Source organism: Bombina bombina, chromosome 12 (assembly GCF_027579735.1).
Source record: "Bombina bombina isolate aBomBom1 chromosome 12, aBomBom1.pri, whole genome shotgun sequence".
Taxonomy (NCBI): domain Eukaryota; kingdom Metazoa; phylum Chordata; class Amphibia; order Anura; family Bombinatoridae; genus Bombina; species Bombina bombina.
Genome location: NC_069510.1, coordinates 128,281,323 through 128,293,786, shown reverse-complemented (window position 1 = coordinate 128,293,786; position 12,464 = coordinate 128,281,323). Strand labels below are relative to the sequence as shown.

Here is a 12,464-nt window from a genome sequence, read left to right as displayed (position 1 = left end):
GTGAGTTCAATCGTCAAAAAACATTGGCATATACTACAAAGTGATGAGACTTTAAAACAATTGCTACCAGAAAGACCTTCCTTCACTTTTAGACGAGGTAGAAACCTTATGGACAACCTCACTACCAGCCATTTTGACAGAAACAGAAATAAACAACCAATTTATCAAGGATCCACCCCGTGTGGCCACTGTAAAACATGTCAATAAATGATAAAAAAAAGACAGCATTACTGACAGGTTCTCAAAAAAAATGGAAAATTAAAACACATTAACTGTCAGAGTGACAATGTAATCTATTGTTTATCCTGTTCATGTAATTTAATTTACACAGGTATGACCACCCGCAAATTACGTACCAGAATTACAGAACATTTAAGTAATATACGTAATGCGGACAAAGATCAAAAAGATGGTAAACAGATTACAAGTGTGGCCAAACATTTCCTATTGCAACATGCTGGCAGTACCACCTCTTTTAAATGTTGGGGCCTAGAAAGGGCCAAACCAGGCATCAGAGGTGGCAACATAGAAAATGTTTTATTACAAAAAGAAACAGGTTGGATCTTTAGGCTAAATTCAGTCACTCCACATGGAATGAATGAAGCCAACAATTATTGGGTTTTTCTGTAAGGCGATTTTACATATGCATACACCTTGCGGTTCTCTGAATGTAACTGATATGATATATATTCTATCTTTTAGACCTGAGAACATTCCTAACTCTATTGTGGCAATCAATGAATAGATATCCACATACCAATTTATTCATATACTAACGCGATGTGAACAACTTGTATTACATCTACAGGTGTAATCTCGCCGTTATATTCAATATATATGAATTGGTGAAAGATGGATAATCGATTGATACCCACATAGAAGGGAATAAAAGTCTCTGTGCCGCCCATAGCATACTATACTACTCCAGCTACCTCACACATATAATGCTTATCAGTTAAGTCTTTAGCTTTTTTAAGCTCATTATATAGGAACTGATGTCACCAAATTTCATACTAATTTGGTGACATCAACTGGATTCATGTACTATTACTATTCATACCTTAGACCACAACAAACACAGCAGCATTATAAAGTTTATTTAGGACCAAACTAACATCTATACAAAGTACTTATGAGCTGGTATATGTAACTCTCTGCAATTACACTGAATGGATTATGTATTGTTTACTAGTCATTTAAGGCACATGCCCCTTTAGGTGCTCTGATTGCTGCCTAATCAATATTTACCGACACTTATATGTATGATGATATCTTGCTTAGTATCACATTTGAAATTGTATGCCCACAGTGATATCTGCTTGTGATGAAATTATTTACTTAGTACTATGGCCAACTAAGGTACACACACGTATGGTGATCAACTTCTGTTTTAGACCGTATGTAATTTTGACCACTATGAACAAGTGTGAGAATAGAATCTTCTGTTCACCAATAATTACGGCCATCGGAAGTTCATACAATATACAGTGATTAAGTTACTTGCTTACCGTACTAACTACTCATTATCATGAAAGCCTAATGTTTACCAAGACAGGCAGACACCCTGAGCATTTATACGAGTTTACCCTGGTACTAGTTGACAAAAGTATTTGTCCTACCCTTAATTTGTGCTTTATTTAGTGCCTTCAATGTATAGACTGAGATATATATAGATATATAGTGTGCCTATTGGTCCGCTTTGAGACACGGATCGACAGTGGTGACACCAAAAAAGTATTGCCGTTTATATTTACGGCCGTATGAAACACATGCATACACAATAACCAACCCTGAATGGTGTAATGTGAACAAAGACAAGCACTTAGACACAGCATAATCAGAGGATAGTTTCGACAACATTTATTTTACATATGTTTTACCGCAACGATTGGCAACCCACGTTCCTAAACTAGAGAGAATGAATGGCACCTATACTGTAATGTAAACAATGACCAATAGAGATACACAGGGCTTTATCGTTACAGACAAATTGACATTGAAATACACATCGCTGCGATTACGTATTGGCCTCAGATTGCACTAAATGCATCAGCCAATGAGATTGCATATGATGTACAAGCCCACATTTACAGCGCAATCATTGGAGCTCAGCAGGGCGGTCCTATCTAACGCATGTGATTGGGTGTAGAACCGGTAGTAGTGCGCTATAAGAAGGGGTGGCACCCGGGCCTCGGCTTGTCTCGCCACATTGAAAAAGGCTGTAGTAAACAGCCCAAACGCGTTTGTGTCTAAAAGTAAGCACTTTGGTGCACTTATTGGTTTTTAACATTAGTTGTCTCTTGTCTCTGTCACCTGAAGCCGAGGGAGCAGTTATCGGCCAGGAAACAGGGGGACAAGATGACATTAGGTATTTTCTGTAAATAAGGTCGTGTTGTTAAAACTTTTTAACTTATACTCATTAAAATTTAAGTTTTTAAATCTTTACTATAAGTAGGAATGAGTGCTGATTAACCCCATTCTTGAGGTCCTTTGGCCTTTATCTATCTAGTTTAGTTTATCTGTGGGGCTAGCACCGGATTCTCAATCCATTTATTCCACTATCACACACTGTATCTAGTGCCAGTTCTTTACTCCTTTATATTACAAGACTTGGTATCCCATGAGCCTGGCACACTGTTAGGTCTTTACATCTAAATGCCAACCCAGTAAGTCAGTCAGGAACCGGCGTAGTGAGTATATTAGTGACTATAACTGATACAAGACTTCGTATCCCATGAGCCTGGCACACTGTTAGGTCTGTACATCTAAATGCCAACCCCAGTAAGTCAGTCAGGAACCGGTGTAGTGAGTATATTAGTGACTATAACTGATACAAGACTTGGTATCCCATGAGCCTGGCACACTGTTAGGTCTGTACATCTAAATGCCAACCCAGTAAGTCAGTCAGGAACCGGTGTAGTGAGTATATTAGTGACTATAACTGATACAAGACTTGGTATCCCATGAGCCTGGCACACTGTTAGGTCTGTACATCTAAATGCCAACCCAGTAAGTCAGTCAGGAACCGGTGTAGTGAGTATATTAGTGACTATAACTGATACAAGACTTGGTATCCCATGAGCCTGGCACACTGTTAGGTCTGTACATCTAAATGCCAACCCAGTAAGTCAGTCAGGAACCGGTGTAGTGAGTATATTAGTGACTATAGCTGATACATCAGTTGGTATCCCATGAGCCTGGCACACTGTTAGGTCTGTACATCTAAATGCCAACCCAGTAAGTCAGTCAGGAACCGGTGTAGTGAGTATATTAGTGACTATAACTGATACAAGACTTGGTATCCCATAAGCCTGGCACACTGTTAGGTCTGTACATCTAAATGCCAACCCCAGTAAATCAGTCAGGAACCGGTGCTGTGAATATCTGCGCTGCACCAGGATCTGCCTCATATATTTAACTCTTTCACCAAGAATAGGAGGTGACCTGAACTGTAGAATCATTTAACTTATTGCAACAAAGGAATGGTGTAGTTAAAATTAAACTTTCATGATTTAGAGCAGCAATTTTAAGCAACTGATTTACTAATACTAATTTACTCCTATTACTATTTTTCTTTCTTCCCTTGGTATCTTTATTTGAATGCAAGCTTAGGAGCCAGCACATTTTTTGGTTTAGCAGCTGGGAAGTGCTCCCTGATTGGTGGCTAAATTTAGAACCAAAAATGGGCTCGGGTCCTATGCTTACATTCCTGCTTTTTCAAATAAAGATAAGAGAACAAAGAAAAATTGATACTAGGAGTAAATTAGAAAGTTGCTTAAAATTGCTGCTCTGACTCATGAAAGAGTAATTTTTACTAGACTATTCCTTTAATTTACCCCTTAAAAGGAACAAGAAACCAAAAATCCCCCCTCAGTAAAAGCATACTTAGGTAGGCTCAAGATCAACTATGCAGAGTTGTTTACAATTGTATGTTGCATCGGATCTTAAAAAAAAGCATTTTGTTTAAAGGGACATTATCCACTCATTTTTTCTTTGCGTGTGTTTTGTAGATGATCTATTTATATAGCCCATAAAGTTGTTGTTTTTTTAAAAAAAAAAATGTATAGTTTTGCTTATTTTTAAAAGGGACAGTCTACACCAGAATTGTTTTTTTTTTTTTTTTTTTTTTTTAAATAATCCCTTTATTACCCATTCCCTAGTTTTGCATAACCAACACAATTATATAAATACACGTTTTCGATCTGTGATTATCTTGTATCTAAGCCTCTGTAAACACCCCCTTATTTCAGTTCTTTTGACAGACATCCATTTTAGCCAATAAGAGCTGGCTCACTGGAACTCCACGTGCGTGAGCACAGTGTTATCTATATGACACACATGAACTAACACCTTCTAGTGCTGAAAAACTGTCAAAATGCCCTGAAAGAAGAGGCAGCCTTCAAGGGCTTAGAAATTTGCATATGAACCTCCTAGGTTTAGCTTTCAACTAAGAATACCTAGAGAACAAAGCAAAATTGGTGATAAAAGTAAATTTGAAAATTGTTTAAAATTACATGCTTTATCTGAATCATGAAAGTTTATTATGGACTAGACTGTCCCTTTAAATAACATTGCTCTGATTTTCAGACTCCTAACCAAGCCCCAAAGTTTTATGAAAATACCGTCAGCTACCTTCTCCAGCTTCCTCCTGTTTGTGTAAAGGATCTTTTCATATGCAAAAGAAGGGGGAGGGATGAGTGTCTTATTTCCCACTTGCAGTGGGCTTTCTAGCTATCTTTTCAACAGAGCTAAACTGAGAGCTTCTAATTAAGTTTTTAAACTGTTTTATACTGGGGGTTTTTTATCAGTATCTGTGCATCTTATTCTTTATAGTGGTGTCTATTACATGCAGTTATATGAAAATTAGTGTATACTGTCCCTTTAAAGCAGGGGCAATTGAAAACTAATTGCAGTAAAAATATGTTAATTTGTTTTAAAACCATTAAGACTTGGCTGAGGTTTTGCTATTAACCCTTTAACCTCTTAAGGACATATGACGGAATTTTTCCGTCATAAAACAATTGAGCAAACTGAAAGCTGTGTCCTTAAAGGGTTAAGGACACAGCTTTCAGTTTGCTCTATTGTTTTATGACGGAAAAAATCAGTCATATGTCCTTAAGAGGTTAATAACAGAAATGTCTTGTAACTACAAGGTGTTTACTGTCCCTTTAAGTATATCTTTTGTTCTTACACATGTTCTGTGAAATATACATCTCATCTGCGCTTCAAGCTATTCCACCAGGAACCTGAATATGAATATCTTCTTTTTGTTTTCCCCCACACAGGTTAACACTTGTTTTACAGCAACTTATTAAATGCGCCTAGATCAAATGACATGAGGAAATCAGTTTAGCACGATAAACATCATGTACAGGTGAGGGAATTCCCAGTGATGAGTCAAACAATACCTTAATTGTAAATTTGTGACTCTTAGATCATTTACATAAGGTTATTTCTGTGTAATACTTTCTGGTTAACTAGAATATGCAATCAAAGAACAATTTATAAACAATGTACCACATTGTTAATAAACACCAGCCATTATTTAATGAGCTTTGAACTAAAAAAAAAAAAAAAAAAAAAAAAGTTCTATCATGCATATAAAAATGCAAATTAAAAGGAAATGAAACCCACATTTTTTCTTTCATGATTTGGAAAGAGCATGTCCTCATTATAAACAACTTTCCAATTTACGTCTATTATCTAATTTGCTTCATTCTCGTGATATCCTTTGCTGAAAAGCATATCTAGATAGGCTCAGAAGCTGCTGAATGGTGGCTGCACATAGATGCCTTGTGTGGTTGGCTCACCCATGTGCATTGCTATTTCTTCAACAAAGGATATCTAGTGAATGAAGCAAGTTAGATAAAATAAGTAAATTGGGTTGTTGTTCAAAATTGTATTCTCTATCTGAATCATGAAATTTTTTTTGGGTTTAATGTCTCTTTAATGTTTTAGTTGCATGAAAGGCTATGTTAAAGCTGTTCCTAGGGACAGATTGCTGATTGGTTGATAAGGACATATCCTACAGCTTTACTGGTCGACAAGGACACACCTCTACCAGCATGAAATAAATACATTATTTGTATTTACACCAAGAACATCTGTCTTTAACAAAAACAACTTTAATATACTTTAAAACATATTCTTTTAAATGCATCTAAATAAAAATGATCACCCTTTAAATTTTACTTAGGGACATTTTATGTTTGTTCTTTGGGAAGAATGAAGTTTATCTGAAAACTATTTATTTACCGCTTACTCTTGATGAAAACTCAGGTTTGCATATTATGTTTGTGCACCAATCTTCTAGTTCAATTTGAGCTTGTTACTGTCAGGAACGTTGCTCTGATTAATCATAGCCCTAATCAGAAATAAAAACTCACTGTGGTCCAAGATCATATGGTGTGACATTATTGCTTGGGGTTGTAACGGGAGGGGAAATCTTAGTATACCCAAATTCTGTGCCCTACAGGTGTGATATAGCTATTGGATAGCTCGTAGCTTCACTGCCAATGCAATAACATTATGCAAGGAAAACACTTCTGTGCAAAGTGAACAGAAAACATAACTAAGATGTTGCTACTACTATGCCATTCACATGACATAAAATATCTAAATATTCCATGCACTAATTATTAATGAGTCATCTGTAAAGCAACAGGCAGTATAGCATATTTTGTTGCTGCAGGTTAAAAGGAGAATGAAAAAGCTACGTGGTCACATCATGTAAATACATGAACTGTAATTATAGTATTGTTAGCATCACTATAAAGAACACTGTTAATCTGGGATCCAGGATGATAGTCAAGAATAAACTGCACTGCATTGCACAGAGTATAGATAACCGGACTCACAAATCGCCAGGTGGCGATTTGATGTTTCAGCTACCCATGTTAGAGAGAAGTCTGTCAGAATAACCCTACAATCCCTCGTGGCTAACAATGAAACCCCTAGTAATTTAACCTCTTGTTTGCCAGTAGCACAAACACAGGAGTGATTTATATAGGCTTAGAATACACATGGACAATCAGGAGATCAAAATCAAATTACTACGATGCAACACACCTGTAGCATGATTCAACCCCTTGAATGCCACAAACATACGCAACTGTGATTTAACCCATTGATTGTCAAAACAAATAGGTTGGGGGTGTAGAAGGAGAGTGACAGGGGCTGATAGGTTGGGGGTGCAGGAGACAATGACAGGGGCTGATAGGTTGGGGGTGCAAGAGACAATGACAGGGGCTGATAGGTTGGGGGTGCAGGAGACAATGACAGGGGCTGATAGGTTGGGGGTGCAGGGGACAATGACAGGGGGTGATAGGTTGGGGGTGCAGGAGAGAATGACAGGGGGTGATAGGTTGGGGGTGCAGGAGAGAATGACAGGGGCTGATAGGTTGGGGGTGCAGGAGAGAATTACAGGGGCTAATAGGCAGGAGACACAGGGGTGTAGTAGTGTAACAGCAGGGACATCTCAATACTCACAATGTCAGCTCTCTCTGCGCTCAGTACCTGCTCTGTGCACAGCTCACGCTCTCTCTGATCCTTACATAGCAGCAGGAGGAAGGAGGGAGGAAACATGTCACGCCCAAATCCTCCCTTATTATAATTCTCATATTACTGAGAGCTCACTGTGTGTATTTACATGTGTGTGTGCCTCACTGCCTGTGTGTGTTTACATATATATGTATTCACATGTATGTGTGTGTATTTACATGTATGTGTGACTCGCTGCCTTTGTGTGTATTTACATATATGTGTGCCTCACTGCACGTGTGTGTATTTACATATATGTGTGCCTCACTGCCTGTGTGTGTATTTACATGTATGTGTGCCTCACTGCCTGTGTGTGTATTTACATGTATGTGTGTGTATTTACATGTATGTGTGTGTATTTACATATATGTGTGCCTCACTGCCTGTGTGTGTATTCACATGTATGTGTGTGTATTTACATGTATGTGTGACTCGCTGCCTTTGTGTGTATTTACATATATGTGTGCCTCACTGCACGTGTGTGTATTTACATATATGTGTGCCTCACTGCCTGTGTGTGTATTTACATGTATGTGTGCCTCACTGCCTGTGTGTGTATTTACATGTATGTGTGCCTCACTGCCTGTGTGTGTATTTACATGTATGTGTGTGTGTATTTACATGTATGTGTGTCTTGCTGCCTGTGTGTGTATTTACATGTATGTGTGTCTCACTGCCAGTGTGTATTTACATGTATGTGTGTCTCACTGCCTGTGTGTGTATTTACATGTGTATGTGTGTGTGTGTATTTACATGTATGTGTGACTCGCTGCCTGTGTGTGTATTTACATGTATGTGTGACTCGCTGCCTGTGTGTGTATTTACATGTATGTGTGCCTCACTGCCTGTGTGTGTATTTACATGTGTATGTGTGACTCGCTGCCTGTGTGTGTATTTACATGTATGTGTGACTCGCTGCCTGTGTGTGTATTTACATGTATGTGTGCCTCACTGCCTGTGTGTGTATTTACATGTATGTGTGCCTCACTGCCTGTGTGTGTATTTACATGTATGTGTGCCTCACTGCCTGTGTGTGTATTTACATATATATGTGCCTCACTGCCTGTGTGTGTATTTACATGTATGTATGTCTCGCTGCCTGTGTGTGTATTTACATGTATGTGTGTCTCACTGCCCGTGTGTATTTACATGTATGTGTGTCTCACTGCCTGTGTGTGTATTTACATGTGTATGTGTGTGTGTGTATTTACATGTATGTGTGACTCGCTGCCTGTGTGTGTATTTACATGTATGTGTGCCTCACTGCCTGTGTGTGTATTTACATGTGTATGCGTGTGTATTTACATGTATGTGTGACTCGCTGCCTGTGTGTGTATTTACATGTATGTGTGTGTGTTTACATGTATGTGTGCCTCACTGCCTGTGTGTGTATTTACATGTATGTGTGTGTGTTTAAATGTATGTGTGTGTATTTACATGTATGTGTGCCTCACTGCCTGTGTGTGTATTTACATGTGTATGTGTGACTCGCTGCCTGTGTGTGTATTTACATGTATGTGTGCCTCACTGCACGTGTGTGTATTTACATGTATGTGTGACTCGCTGCCTGTGTGTGTATTTACATGTATGTGTGACTCACTGCCTGTGTGTATTTACATGTATGTGTGCCTCACTGCCCGTGTGTGTATTTACATGTATGTGTGCCTCACTGCCCGTGTGTGTATTTACATGTATGTGTGTCTCACTGCCCGTGTGTGTATTTATATGTATTTGTGCCTCACTGCCCGTGTGTGTATTTATATGTATTTGTGCCTCACTGCCCGTGTGTGTATTTACATGTATGTGTGACTCACTGCCCGTGTGTGTATTTACATGTATGTGTGCCTCACTGCCCGTGTGTGTATTTACATGTATGTGTGCCTCACTGCCCGTGTGTGTATTTACATGTATGTGTGCCTCACTGCCCGTGTGTGTATTTACATGTATGTGTGCCTCACTGCACATGTGTGTATTTATATGTATGTGTGCCTCACTGCCTGTGTGTATTTATATGTATGTGTGCCTCACTGCCTGTGTGTGTATTTACATGTATGTGTGCCTCACTGCCTGTGTGTGTATTTACATGTATGTGTGCCTCACTCCCTGTGTGTGTATTTACATGTATGTGTGACTCACTGCCCGTGTGTGTATTTACATGTATGTGTGCCTCACTCCCTGTGTGTGTATTTACATGTATGTGTGCCTCACTGCCTGTGTGTGTATTTACATGTATGTGTGCCTCACTGCCTGTGTGTGTATTTACATGTATGTGTGACTCGCTGCCTGTGTGTGTATTTACATGTATGTGTGTGTGTGTGTATTTACATGTATGTGTGTGTGTATTTACATGTATGTGTGCCTCACTGCCTGTGTGTGTATTTGCATGTATGTGTGCCTCACTGCCTGTGTGTGTATTTACATGTATGTGTGCCTCACTGCCTGTGTGTGTATTTACATGTATGTGTGTCTCACTGCCTGTGTGTGTATTTACATGTATGTGTGTGTGCATTTACATGTGTGTGTGCCTCACTGCACGAGTGTGTATTTACATATATGTGTGCCTCACTGCTTGTGTGTGGATTTACATGTATGTGTATCTCACTGCCTGTGTGTGTATTTACATGTGTGTGTATCTCACTGCCTGTGTGTGTATTTACATGTATGCGTATCTCACTGCCTGTGTGTGTATTTACATGTATGTGTGCCTCACTGCCTGTGTGTGTATTTACATGTATGTGTGCCTCACTGCCTGTGTGTGCATTTACATGTATGTGTGTCTCACTGCATGTGTGTGTATTTACATGTATGTGTGACTCACTGCCCGTGTGTGTATTTACATGTATGTGTGCCTCACTCCCTGTGTGTGTATTTACATGTATGTGTGCCTCACTGCCTGTGTGTGTATTTACATGTATGTGTGCCTCACTGCCTGTGTGTGTATTTACATGTATGTGTGACTCGCTGCCTGTGTGTGTATTTACATGTATGTGTGTGTGTGTATTTACATGTATGTGTGTGTGTATTTACATGTATGTGTGCCTCACTGCCTGTGTGTGTATTTGCATGTATGTGTGCCTCACTGCCTGTGTGTGTATTTACATGTATGTGTGCCTCACTGCCTGTGTGTGTATTTACATGTATGTGTGTCTCACTGCCTGTGTGTGTATTTACATGTATGTGTGTGTGCATTTACATGTGTGTGTGCCTCACTGCACAAGTGTGTATTTACATATATGTGTGCCTCACTGCTTGTGTGTGGATTTACATGTATGTGTATCTCACTGCCTGTGTGTGTATTTACATGTGTGTGTATCTCACTGCCTGTGTGTGTATTTACATGTATGCGTATCTCACTGCCTGTGTGTGTATTTACATGTATGTGTGCCTCACTGCCTGTGTGTGTATTTACATGTATGTGTGCCTCACTGCCTGTGTGTGCATTTACATGTATGTGTGTCTCACTGCATGTGTGTGTATTTACATGTATGTGTGCCTCACTGCCCGTGTGTGTATTTACATGTATGTGTGCCTCACTGCCCGTGTGTGTATTTACATGTATGTGTGCCTCACTCCCTGTGTGTTTATTTACATGTATGTGTGACTCACTGCCCGTGTGTGTATTTACATGTATGTGTGCCTCACTCCCTGTGTGTGTATTTACATGTATGTGTGCCTCACTGCCTGTGTGTGTATTTACATGTATGTGTGCCTCACTGCCTGTGTGTGTATTTACATGTATGTGTGACTCGCTGCCTGTGTGTGTATTTACATGTATGTGTGTGTGTATTTACATGTATGTGTGTGTATTTACATGTATGTGTGCCTCACTGCCTGTGTGTGTATTTGCATGTATGTGTGCCTCACTGCCTGTGTGTGTATTTACATGTATGTGTGCCTCACTGCCTGTGTGTGTATTTACATGTATGTGTGTCTCACTGCCTGTGTGTGTATTTACATGTATGTGTGTGTGCATTTACATGTGTGTGTGCCTCACTGCACGAGTGTGTATTTACATATATGTGTGCCTCACTGCTTGTGTGTGGATTTACATGTATGTGTATCTCACTGCCTGTGTGCGTATTTACATGTGTGTGTATCTCACTGCCTGTGTGTGTATTTACATGTATGTGTGCCTCACTGCCTGTGTGTGTATTTACATGTATGTGTGCCTCACTGCCTGTGTGTGTATTTACATGTATGTGTGCCTCACTGCCTGTGTGTGTATTTACATGTATGTGTGCCTCACTGCCTGTGTGTGTATTTACATGTATGCGTATCTCACTGCCTGTGTGTGTATTTACATGTATGTGTGCCTCACTGCCTGTGTGTGTATTTACATGTATGTGTGCCTCACTGCCTGTGTGTGCATTTACATGTATGTGTGTCTCACTGCATGTGTGTGTATTTACATGTATGTGTGCCTCACTGCATGTGTGTGTATTTACATGTATGTGTGTCTCACTGCATGTGTGTGTATTTACATGTATGTGTGCCTCACTGCATGTGTGTGTATTTACATGTATGTGTGTCTCACTGCACGTGTGTGTATTTACATGTATGTGTGCCTCACTGCATGTGTGTGTATTTACATGTGTATGTGTGTGTATTTACATGTATGTGTGCATCACTGCATGTGTGTGTATTTACATGTATGTGTGTCTCACTGCATGTGTGTGTATTTACATGTACAAGTTAATGGATAAAAAAATTACATTTCATTTCATACCCAAGAAGGAAAATAAAAAGTCCCTTATTATCATAGTCCTCTTGTATATCTTTATTCCAGCTATTTCCCAAACTCCAACCTACTACCTGCTCCCACTAACATCCAACTTCCCTTCACATCAAAATTCATCAAAATTTACATTTCACTCCTGATGAGAAAAAAAAACTTACCTTTTAATCTTGACAGCAGCTCCAGCTTC

General features: G+C 39.3%; 1 protein-coding gene across 4 annotated transcripts in view; it reads right to left on the bottom strand.

The window, feature by feature from the left end:
• ASS1 (argininosuccinate synthase 1) overlaps positions 1–7,607 on the bottom strand; it is a 166,998-nt gene extending 159,391 nt beyond the window's left edge. For 3 of the 4 annotated variants that reach the window (XM_053696091.1, XM_053696090.1, XM_053696089.1), the window contains exon 1: positions 7,489–7,607. The gene's annotated coding sequence lies outside the window, so the exon portion shown is untranslated. The remainder of the gene's footprint in view (positions 1–7,488) is intronic. The other variant, XM_053696088.1, reaches the window with a different exon arrangement.
• Positions 7,608–12,464: the final 4,857 nt, after the last annotated feature.